Source organism: Pipistrellus kuhlii, unplaced genomic scaffold (assembly GCF_014108245.1).
Source record: "Pipistrellus kuhlii isolate mPipKuh1 unplaced genomic scaffold, mPipKuh1.p scaffold_m20_p_5, whole genome shotgun sequence".
Lineage (NCBI taxonomy): Eukaryota > Metazoa > Chordata > Mammalia > Chiroptera > Vespertilionidae > Pipistrellus > Pipistrellus kuhlii.
Window position 1 is genome coordinate 74960786 of NW_023425551.1, and position 11606 is coordinate 74972391.

Here is an 11606-nt window from a genome sequence, read left to right on the forward strand (position 1 = left end):
AACTGACCATGACAGGATGTGAAGAGGCCCTTCCGCTGGGGCCCAGGAGGGGCCCGGGGTGCAGCGGCTGTACCCCCAGAGCTGGCACCAAACCCTCCTCTACGTCCTTTGATCTCTGGACCAGAGGGCTGCCCACTGCTGCAGGCTGGATTCGTCGCTCACTTCCCACAGTGCACAGGGGCTTGCCGTCCTCTCGGCAGCTCAGCCAGGCGCTCAGCCCTGCTCTCTCCTTGTCTTCCCACACTGCCCCTGCTCCTCAGCCTCCACAGCTGGGACTGCTGCTCTCCCCAAGCAGGAGAGCCAAGATGGGGGACAGTATGGCCGTGCCAGTGACTCAGTTTGCTCAGGCTCCCGACATGGACACTCATGGGGGGCTCGGCTCTTATTTCTGCTCTCCGGAGCGTTTGCTTACCTCGTATGGGCCTCGGCTTTTGCACTCGGAAAGCACAGAGCTGGTTGTGAGACGTGGCCAGTGCAGTGATGAACATGACACCACTTTGGAAAGCAGACGATGGGGCACGCTGTGAGCCACCCAGCTGCCCCCGAGGGAAAACAGCTGGACATCCCCGCGCCTGGCTTGTTGCTGCTCCTTCTCTGAGCAGAGCAAGAAAGGGACTCATTCTCTGGGGTGGCCAGATCCTGGCCAGACCCCTGAAAATCCCCTGGAGCGAGTCACAATTGCTTTATTGCACGTATCTGTGGGCACGAAGGGGTGTCCAGGCACGTGTCCGGAATTGCTCCCGCCCCGGGCGGCCGCCAGCCCTCCCGTCCCCTCAGATCCCCACGGGGCCTGCTGCAGGAATTTCCCCTGGTGAATGGGCGGGTGGTTTCCTGGTAGGAAGGGGCAGTGGGAGCTGTGCCCAGGAGGGTGGCCACTGTGCCTGAGCCTGCCCGGCTGACGTCAGGGCGTGGTGCGCAGATGGAATCCGTTTGTCCAAAGATCATCGCTCGCATCGGCGGCTGTTTGCTGAGTGCTCAGTTCTCCCCTTTAGAAACAGGCCTCCCCTCCCGGGGCTGCCTGCCCTCAGGAAAGGCGAGGAGCGGCATCCTGTCCAGAGTGACATTTCAGGTTGGACTGGAGGGGCCTTTCCAGCCCACCGCGGGTAATGATAGCACTTTAAAAGGATATAAACACAGTCAGCGTTCCCATTTATCTCGGGCTCGCTGGGCCGGATGGTTATCAGCGCCTGCAGAAGAGGAAGCAGGCCAGGAGGTGAGGTGACTCGCCTCGGGCCATGCAGTTAATTAGCGGCTGAGGCCGGGGCTGCGTGCCAGGCTGAGCCTCTTGCTGCCGCAGCTCCCAGCCGGCCTGAGAGGCTGTTTCCCTTGGGTGGGCCATGGGGATGGCCCGTTGGGTGCTGCCCACTGCAGGACTGAGCTGCAGGGCCACACCCCACCTTCCTGAGGGCGCCCACTGAGCAAATGCCCAGCCTGGGCCTTGCCTGGGCAGCGCCAGGTGAAGCTGATGCCCCCTGGGGCCTAACCCACACCTAGCTCTCCCCCACCCCACCCCCAACTCTCCTGGTGCCTTTCGTTCTGCAGATGGCACCGTGCGCCCAGCCGCCCCTGTGGCCTCTCCCGCTGGCGTCTCAGCCTCACAGGAGGCTCCCGCAGGCCAGGACCTCACCTCCCTGAGCTCGGGGCTGCTCTCTGACCCGTACCGGAAAGGGAGTCCTGCTCGCGGGTGGAGGGGGCAATGGCGAAAGACCCCTTGGCCTCCGGAAAGGCTTGAGGAAGGCTGACAGGGAGGGAGCTGAGGCAGGGGCGAGGGTCTGTGGGGGCCGCTCAGGGGCTCTATAACTCCAGAATCAGAGTCCAGGACGGAATCTCGCAGGTCCGCCGAGCTGGGTCCCACCCAGGATCCCTTCCCAGAGATGTCTGTTAGGTCTCTGTTCACACGCTTCCCGGAACAGGAGGCTCCCTATTGCACAAGCCCTGACTCCATCCGGGTCACCTGGTGTGTTTAAACTGCTTCTCATTCTGCCCTCGGATCTACACCCAGCCCGGGGGGGGGGCTGCACCTTGCAACCTGGCATCCCACCCACTAGCAATGTGACCTCCCTGTGCTTCTGTTTCCTTGCAATTTGGGGGTGTTAACAGCTCCCCCTCATGAAACTTAGTGCGGGTCAGAAGGTCAGCCGCGGGACCCGCCGGGCCCACAGTCAATGCTCAGCAAAGGCCAGGCGTTTCCACCCGCACCCGGTTCTTTCCATCAGAACCAGATGGCTGCCGCCCCGCGGTGCTCTCGTTGACTAAGCGTCGTGAGCCTCCCCTTCCTTCGGCCCCACGTCTTCCCTGTGGTGGACATGCTTCTGCTCGTGCCGCCTGAGTCAGCATCCAGCGCGCTGGCCCTTCCGGCTCTTGGGCCTTCAGAGCTGGCCTGGAGCTGCCAGGTGTCTCCAGGTCAGCACTTGCAGCCCCTGGCTCCTTAGCTCAGAGCTGTCCGGGCGGGCGGGCGGGCGACATTTCTCGTCGGCCTGGGTCTGTGCTGACATTTCGGCACCGGCTCCTGCGGGGAAGGCGGAGGAGAGTGAGGAGAAGGGTCTGGGAGGAGGCTCCGTGAGCGGTGTGGGGCATGAGGGTTTGCTGGGCCCTCAGCTTAGCTCTTCTGGAAGCTTCTCCCTGCCTCTTGCCTCGCTCGCCCGGCGGATCCTTCTCTCGGGGTCCCACTCACCCCGGGGCTGGCCATTCCTGCCTGTGGCCCGGGGGATGCCGTGGAGAGGGGCTGGCGAGGTCAGCACAAGAGCATGGCGCATGCTCTGGGTGCAGGCTGTCCTTCCGAAGGGACTATTAACGTCACGGCCGAGTTCACGTGCAGTGCAGGGATGGGGGACCTTCACCCCACCAGGTGCCTGCTGATGGACGGGGAGTCCGCAGCCGTCTCTTCTCCCTCTGGTCTGCCCCGTCAGCGGGGAGAGGGTCCTCCCTGCCACTCCCTCCACCTGGCCCCCTTTAGTCTCACCCCATCTCCCTCTGGGAGAGAGGGTACCAGAAAGCGTGCAGCCAGGACAAGATGAGGGGCGAGGAGATGGGACACTGGGCACCCTGGTTCTCTGGGGAAAGGAATGTAAGTGTCATGAGACCGCTGCTCTGATTGGTGCTGCCTGGGCTGGGGAGGGAGAGGCACTGTGTCCGAGGTGGAGGGCGTGAGCGGAGTGGGAGGGGGTGGAGGGCGTGAGGCAGCAGGCTGAGTGGGGTGGGAAGAATTCCGGGTGTCATTTGAAGCTTCTTGCCTCACTCGCCCGCCCGGGGCTGGTTCTGGCCTCTTTCCTGATTGAACTTCTGGAATGACAGGACCAGAGGGACATATCAATGAGTGCAGTGAGTACCTGCTCTGATGCACAGCCATACAAGTACAGAGGCCTTGGTTTCAGACACAGCGGGTCCAGGATTCAAACCTTGTCGTGCGGGCTGAGTGCTGCAAAGCCCTGGGTCCCCAAAGCTCACAGCCTAGTGGAGAAGCGGGCTCCCATGGGGCAGGGGGACGGAATATGTACCGTTTGATGGCTGTGTGACCTCAGGCAGATCACTCAGCCTCTCTGAACCTGCTTCCCCATCCATGAAGGCAAATGAGAAAATGCAATAACGTGCTCAGTGGGTGGTTGGCACCGCAGCAGCAGCAGTGGGCGAAGGGAGAAACTGCTGAAGGAGGCGGACCGTGAAGGTTGGGGAGGGCTTGGGGAAGGATGGGAGAGTGGGCCCTCGCCATCCGCTGGGAGATCGGGATTGGGCGGGGACGGACTGGGCTGCTGGGGGAGAGGAGCAGCTGGTGGGGTGGCCAGGAGAGGTGGAGGCGGCCACTGTCCTGGCTGAGGAACAGCGGAGCTGCGTGCTTGCACGTGGGCCAGGGGGCAGGCTTGGGGCTCAGACAAGGTGCAAACACGTGCTCCTCCACTCACTCAGGGAACGGTCAGCGAGTTCTTGTTCTGCGCCAGGCGCTGGGGTGGGTGGGGAGGGGCCGTGGGGAAGGGGGTGGAGCCACAGGGGCCAGCAGGACAGATCAAGCCCCTTTCCTCCGAACCTTCGCTCTACAGAGGGTGGGATGATTACCCAGCCAATCAATTAAGTGAGCAATTAAGTTTGGGGAAGAGAGAATTTGGGAGAAACGCAGAAGGGGTGCTGAGATGAGTGGCAGGGATGGGCACACAGGGAAGACCTCCCTGGGAGGTGACGCTGGAGCAGAGGGTGAGTGCCCCAAGGAAGGCAGGAAGTCCCAGCAAAGGTGGGTGAGGGGTCAGAGGAGCAGGTCCGTTGCAGAGGGGAGCAAGGGGAGAGGGCACAGGCACAGGGGGAGGATCATAGCTCCTGGAGGGCTCAGTGCAGAGGGGATCTGACATGAGTTTTTTGTTTGTTTGTTTGTTTGTTTCGAAGAGAGAGGGATAGAGAATTAGAAACATCGATGAGAGAGAAACATCGATCAGCTGCCTCCTGCACACCTCCTACTGGGGATGTGCCCGCAACCAAGGTACATGCCCTTGACCGGAATCGAACCTGGGACCCTTGAGTCCGATGCTCTATCCACTGAGCCAAACCGGTTTCGGCTGACGTGAGTTTTAATGGATGACTCCGGGCTCTGTGTGGAGATGGGGGTGGGGCAGGGAGGCTGTGGAAAAGGCACAAGTGGGGACCAGGTTGGGAGGCAGCTGCTGTAACCTGGGAGAGAGAACGGTGGCTGGGAGCAGCGGGAAGGAGAAAGGGCAGATGTGGGGTGTGCTCTGGAGGCGGAGCCCACAGGGCGTTGCTGATGGAGATGTGGGGGCAGGGCGAGGGAAAAGGGAAAGGAGGGATTAAGGAGGAGGGCTCTGAGGTTTGGGGCCTGGCAGGGAGACGTGCCTGTAAAGGGTGGGTGGGGAAAGGAATGTGAGGGGGGGAGGGGCAGAACTGAGCAGGAGGCCCTGGGGACGCTGGGCAGGGGCTGGAGAGCAGGTCCTCGGGCCCCCAGAGCTGAGGGCTCCACACCCTCACTTTCCCGGGGGCCGGGCCGGGCCGGGCCTGCAGAGGCCCCAGCTCGCTGCCTGAGCCTGTGACCGGCGTCCGTTCTCTGCCAGACCTCCGGCCAGGGCGATCTGGTGCTGGGCCTCCATCCCGTGCCGGGGGCTCTAGGAGGCGAGGCCCCGGGTGAGAGGGGTGCTGATGTCCAGAGCAGGCCTGGGGGAGGGGGTCAGCGCGGAGGGCGGTCCATGAGGGCAGAGAGCCCCGGGGGGTGAGCCATCGGAGCCCTGGGCCAGCGTGAGCAGCGACGGCACCTTCTCCTGCGAAGGGACAGGGGTGAGACCCTCAGAAGTCCTCCTGGAGCCTCGGGAATTCACTCTCCGCTCCGGGAACCTGGGCGGGGAGGGGGGAGGGTGCCCAGACTCGGAAGGTGGGCCACACCCGGCCAGACCCATGCCGACAGCCCCAGAATCTGGAAGAGGAGATGTGCAGCACCCTCAGTATCTGGAAGAGGGGATGTGCAGCCAGGAGAGCACAGGGGTGGTCTGGGGTGTCCAGGCCTCCGGACCCCGCCTCTCTCCCATCGCCGCGGGTGAGTGAGGACCCCCTGAGGAGCGGGGTCCCCCTCCTGCTCCAGGACCTGGCCCCCCTTAGCCAGCAGGTGGAGCCACGCTGCCCAGACCACAGGATGTGGGGGGAGCTGGGGTGGCTGCCCACCGGCTCCCTGGTCTCTGGCCCCCCCCTTCCTCCAGGTGCGCAGGGGAAGCCCTGGAGCCAAGGCTGCGCATGCCATGCAGGCCGCCGTCCAGGACTCAGGCTCGATTGGCTGGCATCTGGCCTGAGACCATAACCACACCCGCCTGGGGCCCAATGAGTGGGCATGGGGCGGGGGGGGGGGGGGTAAGGGTCGGCCCGGGCGCTTCCTGGGACCATTGCAGTGTTTGGTTTGGGACTTTGGGAGCAGGCCTGGATCCAGCTCCTTATCTCGCCTGGTGATTAGATTCTCTGGCCTTTCATGTGCCGGAGCCGGGACGAAGGACCCTTTCTGCCACCCAAGCCCGAACCCAGCACTTCCCTCCCCGACCCAGGAGACCTGGTGTGTGCTCCGTCCAAACGCCCTCCCCATGGCCTGTCCTACTGCCCAGCCCCCGCTGCCCCCCTGCCCGCTGCCCACTCCCAGCCCCCACTGCCCCCCTGCCCACTGCCCGCTCCCAGCCCCCGCTGCCCCCCTGCCCGCTGCCCACTCCCAGCCTCCGCTACCCCCCTGCCCACTGCCCACTCCCAGCCCCCGCTGCCCCCCTGCCCGCTGCCCACTCCCAGCCCCCGCTGCCCCCCTGCCCGCTGCCCACTGCCCGCTCCCAGCCCCCGATACCCCCCTGCCCACTGCCCGCTCCCAGCCCCCACAGGGTCCCAGGAGGACACTAGGCACAGGAGCCTGGCCTGGCCCCTCGTGACAGGCCGGGGGCTTCACAGAGAAACAGGTTAAGAGCAGGAGGGAGTTTCTGGAAGTTCCCACGTGGGCCACTCTTGCTGGAGGAGAAACTGAGGGAGGCTGTGCAGACCCACAGCGAGACCCCGTGGACAGGGAGCCAGGACCGGGGAGTCGAAGGCCTTGGGCTAAAGTCAGACCGCTCTGAGGAGGCTGGTGTTCCGTCTCCTTTCTTCTCTTCCTTCTTTTTAACATGTGTCTGCAACACCTTGTCAGTTATAACGTAGCCCGGATGTAAGGTACAGCACAGGGTATGTAGTCATCATGTTGTAATGCCTGCATGGAGTCAGGTGGGTGCAAGACTCACCGGGGGATCCCTTTGTAAGTGATGCCAACGTCGAGGGTGACTGCTAACAAGCTGGGGAAGGCATGGCACGACCTCTGACCTCTGGTGACTCCCCCTCAGGCCACTGACAGGGCTGCCTGGCTGTGGTGGACACAGGACTCTCCCCCATCACTGTCCCCTGGCAGATGTGTGGTGAGCTGGCAGCTCGCTGGGGTCACGGCAGCAGCCGAGGAAAGGCAGGCTCCCCAAAACCCACCGCCGCCGGGAAGGCAGAGGACACGGGCATGAGTGGCCCCTAAGTGTTTGCATGTCCCCCCTGCCAGCCGCTCAGTGCCGGTGCCCGGGGCTCTCCCTGCCCCCACCCGCCCCGTCCCTAAGGCTCCCTAGCAACAGCCCTTTCGCATGTCTCTGCCCTGAGCTTGGACTTCCTGTGGCGCCTTCCCTGGGGCATTCGTCCCGGGTGGGGATGGATCTGCAGTGGAGGGGGACGGAGAAGGGAGGCGGAGGGATCCAGCAGGAAGGACTGGGGTGCAGGATGGGTTGCTGGACCTGGGACCGGCCAGCTCCATCCCGGGAGCCCTGGAGGGAGCCTGCTGTGGTGGTGGTCACATCCCTCCACCACATCGTCTCCATTGTTGGCACTGACTCTCCATTGTTGGCACTGACTCTCCATGCCCGTCACCAGCTGTGGCTGGTGGTCACATCCCTCCACCAGCATCCTCTCCATCGACGGCACCGACTCCCCCACTCCCCTTCCCTGCAATGCTCCCCATCTCCCTCCCCTCCCCTCACTACCTGGGCACGGGGGACAGCAGGCCGGTGGGAGGGGAGCCCATTTGCAGCCCTTAGGGTTCTGGAGCATCAGATTTGCAGAGACCTTAAGGATGATCGTTCTATCAACCTCTTCCACAAAAACAACACCAGGAGCCGCCTTCCTGCAGCGCTTTCTGAGAGGCAGAACCCAATGGTGGAGGCCGCCTGCCTTGGGATCTTCGTTCTACAACGTCCGAGCTGGTGACCCCGGACAAGTCAGCATCTCTGAGCCTCTCGTTCCTGAGCCGTAGTGTTCCTGAGCAGCATGTTGACCCTGTAAGGTCCTGGCAAGAGCAAATGCCTGGTAGATGGAAGTGCTCAGAGCAGTGGCAGGCACATGCTGCGCATGCCACCGCGCCAGCTCCTCTTCCTGAGTCAGGCGCCGGGCCGAGGGCTCTGGGTGCACCTGCTCTTCACGTCCCTGTGAGTGTCCTGGAGGCACCACCACCGCTCCTGCAGGTGGCCATCAGCCCCGCCTTAGGCCCAGCCTTGTCCCCATCCCCACTGCCTGGGGGAAGGGCTGCAAGCGAAGTGTGGTCAGTGGGTCCTCCTCAGGCTGCTCGCACCTCCAGATGGGGTGGCCCCTCCGCTCCCCGGCTTCACCTCTGCTTCCAGTGAACAGACCTGCCTGAGCGGCTGCTCTGCCTGCGCCGTGGCGGACACATGCCACCTGGCTCTCCGAACCCCGTGACGGACGGATTCTGTGCACAATGACAGCTGAGACTGCCATACTGTGTGTGTGCATGCGTGGGGCATGCTCACACGTGCTCCATGCTGTCTAGTTCGGTGTTTTCCAATGGCAGCTCACCACTCATCAGAAATCAGTTTCGTTGACTGGAGCTGCCGCTTTAGAAACAACGAAATAAAATTGCAAAATGAGGGTGCATCACATGTACTATGGACTGGATTTTTTTATGGCGGTTGAGACTTTTGTTTTAGTTACATGATAGGTGTGTGTGTGCTGTACTGTGACGGCGTAAAATGTGTTTCTACTGGCGGTTTGCGGTCGGAAAAGCCTCGAGGCCTCCGCTCTGGGGTGGGGGCCTCTGCTCCCTCCGCAGGCCCCTCTCCCTGCCCTCCTCCCACCAGCGCTTTGTCTTTCTTTCTTTTAAAAAAAATATATATTTTATTGATTTTTTTACAGAGAGGAAGGGAGAGGAATAGAGAGCTAGAAACATTTCTGAGAGAGAAACACCGATCAGCTGCCTCCTGCATACCGTATTTTCCGGCGTATAAGACGACCCCCTAATTTTACAGTTAAAACACAGGTTTAGGCCTATATTCGCTGTATAAGACTACCCCCCGCAACACCAATTCTTTTTTCTTTTTTTTTTTTTTTGTCAATAGTTTTAATGTGTAACAGTGTGTCATTAGTGAAGACAAGACCTCCAAAGGCCCCAGCCCTTCTCCCGTGGTGCCCTGGGACCTCTGTGCCTGGACCAGTCCCATGCCTGTCCCAGCTCTGAGGACTTCAAGTCCCAGGGAAGGGTGGAAAAGAAAGGTTGATGGCTGAAGGCTCAGCTCCAAGAGTTCGAACCTAGGACCCCTCAGTCTGCAGGCCCACGCTCTATCCACTGAGCCACTTTGTCTTTCGTACCTCAGGCCCTTTCAGGTGCTATTTCGCCGGCCAGAAGTGTTCTTTTCCCGTTCCACCTGCCTAACTCCGCGGTCGGCAAACTGCGGCTCTTTGGCCCCTTGAGTGTGGCTCTTCCACAAAATGCCACGGTCTGGGTGAGTCTATTTTGAAGAAGTGGCGTTAGAATACGTTTATGTTAAAAAAAAATTTGGCTCTCCAAAGAAATTTCGATCGTTGTGCTGTTGCTATTTGGCTCTGTGGACTAATGAGTTTGCCGACCACAGGCCTAACTTGTGTTCATCTTGCAGAATGAATTCCCCTCAGACGGGGAAATGAGCACAGGCAGGCTCAGCGGCCTGCCCAATGGCACACAGCTAGCCAGCGGGGTGAGACTGGAGCCCAGGCCTCTCTGATTTCAGAGCTCAGGTTCTTCCATTAACCCAGCGAGCCTGGCCGGAGGCCAGCCTCCCCTCTGCCCCCAAGGCCAGTGCAGTGACTGCCTCGTGGGGCTCCAGCCCGGCACCTGCCCTTGGCGAATGGTGTTCCCTGTGGCTCCACCATCTTCCTGGGGTTCTCCCACTCCATGTGACAGGGGCCACGGCAAGGTGGCCTGCCACGGCTGTGCGGGCCGACTCTGCCCGTCTCCCTCACCACGGGCATCCCTCTGGGTCTCACACAAGTTGGGGAACCCTACTTCTCAGGGCTGTGATGTGGGAGACCTCAAATAAAGCTCTCTGTAGGCCCTGGATTCGAGGAACAAGGCAGGTGACTGGTGGGGTGGAAAGGGGGGTCAGTTCAGTTCGACTTTCATGTCCACTCAATATAGGTCAGAGGGACCCAACGTTGTCACTCAGATTCCATCCTCGTGGTCTCGGCTCTGCCTGCCTGTGGCCCCGGTTAGAACCCACTGACGCGGGGTGCGGGAGAGGCCAGGCCAGGTTTCACCCCAGCTCTTGGGCTTGCGCCAGGGGCCATTTCTGGAGAGGTGGGAGGTCCGTTGGAGAGGAAGTTGAGCCAACAGTGTGGGCAGAGTCATGGACGTGAAGCCCCAGCGCGGCATGACCACGGATCGTGTGCTCACACTGTCCCACTGTCACACGGAGATAGCCCCCCCCCCCCCCCCACCATCCTGGGCAGCGCTCCGGCCGGCGTGCGGCTGGGAGTTCCAGGCTGGCTTCCCTCTCCGTAGGGCCCGGTGCTGGTCAGGAGGAGGCGACATGCACACCTAGAGACTCCAGGCCTGGCCCGGGCCCGGGGGAAGCAGCAGGCTCTGCCCGTCCTGGGACAGCCAGCCCAGGCGACGGCAATCCTGCTGCTTCCTGAGCTTCTGGGTCCAGAGCCTGGCTCAGCCACAGCTGCCATGAAGTCAGGGCTGTGGTCACAGATCTGTGCTAAATGCAATAAATCGTGGCCATGCAACGAAGACATGTTCACTTGTTTCACCTAAAGTCCTCTCTAAGGCGGAGAAACGGCCGTCATGGTGAATGTGCCGGGCCCCATCGGCCGGGAACTCCCCGAGTGGACGGCTCCCTCCACTCTGAGGTCCTCTGACGGCAGGCCTTCTGTCTCCTTTCTTCTCTTTCTTCTTTTTAACATGTGCCTGCAACACACTGCCAGTTATAAATAGTCCCGGGAGGTGAAGTACAGCATAGAGTAGTATATAGTCATAATGTGGTAATAACTATGTATGGAGTCAGTGGGTACAAGACTCATCAGGGGCCGAAACCGGTTTGGCTCAGTGGTAGAGTGTCGGTCTGAGGACTGAAGGGTCCCAGGTTCGATTCCGGTCAAGGGCATGTGCATTGGTTGCGAGCACATTCCCGGTTGGGGGTGTGCAGGAGGCAGCTGGTTGATGTTTCTCTCTCATCGACGTTTCAGGCTCTCTATCTCTCTCCCTTCCTCTCTGTAAAAAAATCAATAAAATATATTTAAAAAAAAAAAAAAGACTCACCAGGGGATCACTTTGTAAGTTATTATATATAAATGTCTAATCACTATAAAATAAAATTTGATGAGACTTTATAAAACTTAAAAAAAACTCACCCATTATGATGATGTCCCAGAAGATGATTACATGATTGTCATTGAATAAATGAGTAAATTCTTGATACTGTAAAAAAAAAAAAAAACAAAACAAACAAACAAAAAAAAAACTCACCCAAGAACATTTTTAAAAATTAATTTGAGAGAGAGAGGAAGGGAGAAGGAAACATTGATCGGCTTCCTCCTGTATGCACTCTGACCAGGAAATGAACCCCCAACCTTTGGGTACACAGACGACACTCCAACTAGCTGACCCACACAGGCCAGGGTGACTTTATGAGATTTTAAAGTATGAGACACGCGCTGAAAGGTGCATGTATTGTGAGTATACAGCTCACTGACTCCTCCCACAGACCATGTCACTAGGACTTGGGTCAAGAAACAACCCTCCCCAAAGGCCCTTGCTCCCCTGCAGCCCCTCCCCAGCTGCACGAAAAGGAATCCGATCCTGCTACATGCCAGCACTC